Source organism: Cebus imitator, unplaced genomic scaffold, assembly GCF_001604975.1.
Source record: "Cebus imitator isolate Cc_AM_T3 unplaced genomic scaffold, Cebus_imitator-1.0 Scaffold219, whole genome shotgun sequence".
NCBI lineage: Eukaryota > Metazoa > Chordata > Mammalia > Primates > Cebidae > Cebus > Cebus imitator.
In genome coordinates this window covers 3225021-3226362 of record NW_016107534.1, presented here as the reverse complement: position 1 = coordinate 3226362, position 1342 = coordinate 3225021, and the positions used below count along the sequence as shown (strand labels likewise).

The 1342-nt window shown below is 47.4% G+C and overlaps 1 pseudogene; it reads left to right on the top strand.

Annotated features, from left to right (window-relative positions):
* The first annotated feature begins 632 nt into the window (after positions 1–632).
* On the top strand, positions 633–944 carry LOC108318493 (annotated as a pseudogene).
* The last annotated feature ends 398 nt before the right edge of the window (positions 945–1342 follow it).

Below are 1342 nucleotides of genomic sequence, written 5' to 3'. Positions count from 1 at the left end.
GTAATAAATACTATTACCCACATACCAAGATAACTAAATGGAAAATAACATGCCAATTGTTGTAAAAAAAAAAAATCATGAAAGTCTTACATATTGCTGATGGGAGTGTAAATTAGTACAACACTTTGGGGGCCGGGCGTGGTGGCTCATGCCTGTAATCTCAGCACTTTGGGAGGCCGAGGCGGGCAGATCATGAGTCAGGAGATCGAGACCATCCTGGCCAACATGGTGAAACCCCATCTCTACCAAAATACAAAAAATTTAGCCAAGCGTGGTGGCGTGCGCCTGTCGTCCCAGCTACTTGAGAGGCTGAGGCAGGGGAATTGCTTGAACCAGGAGGCAGAGGTTGCAGAGAGCCGAGATTGTGCCACTGCACTCCAGCCTGGTGACAGAGCAAGACTTCATCTCAAAAAAAAAAAAATATATAAGCACAACACTTTGGAAAGCTGGCAGTATCAGTGAAAGCAATCCTCTGACCCAGCAATGTCACTCCTAGTTATAAAGCCAACAGAAATGTGTACATATATTTCCCAAAAACTAAATACAAGAATGGGCTGTGATTGGCAACCCTGGGATCTGCAGGTAATCAGAGATCTGTAGGGAGAAAACCAGGACACCCTAGAAGCTGGGATATGGGTCTGTTGACATTCAGGGATGTGGCAGTATTCTCTCCAGAGGAGTGGGAATGGCTGGACCCTGCATAGCAGAATTTGTATAGGAATGTGATGTTAGACAACTATAGAAACCTGGCCTCCCTGGGTCTTGCTATATCTAAGCCAGATGTGGTCACCTGCCTGGAGCAAAGGCAAGAGCCCTGGAATGTGAAGAGACAGAAGACAGGAGCCAAACACCCAGTTATGTCTTCTCATTTCACTCAAGACCTTTTGCCAGAGCAGGACATAAAAGATTTATTCCTAGCCAGGCGCGGTGGTTCATGCCTGTAATCCCAACACTATGGGAAGCTGAGGTGGGTGGATCACACGGTCATGAGTCTGAGACCAGCCAGTTCAAGACCAGCCTGGCCAACATGGTGAAACCTCATCTCTACTACAAATACAAAAATTAGGCTGGGCACAGTAGCTTAAGCCTGTAATCCCAGCACTTTGGGAGGCTGAGGTTGAGCGCATCACGAGGTCAGAAGTTTCTGATTAGCCTGGCCAACATGGTGAAACCTCATCTCTACTAAAAACACAAAAATTAGATGGGCGTGGTGGTTCCCTGCCTGTAATTCCAGTTATTCAGGAGGCTGAGGCAGGAGAATCAATTGAACCAGGGAGGCGGAGGTTGCGGTGTGCCGAGATCGTGCCATTGCACTCCAGCCTTGGCAACAAGAGTGAAACTC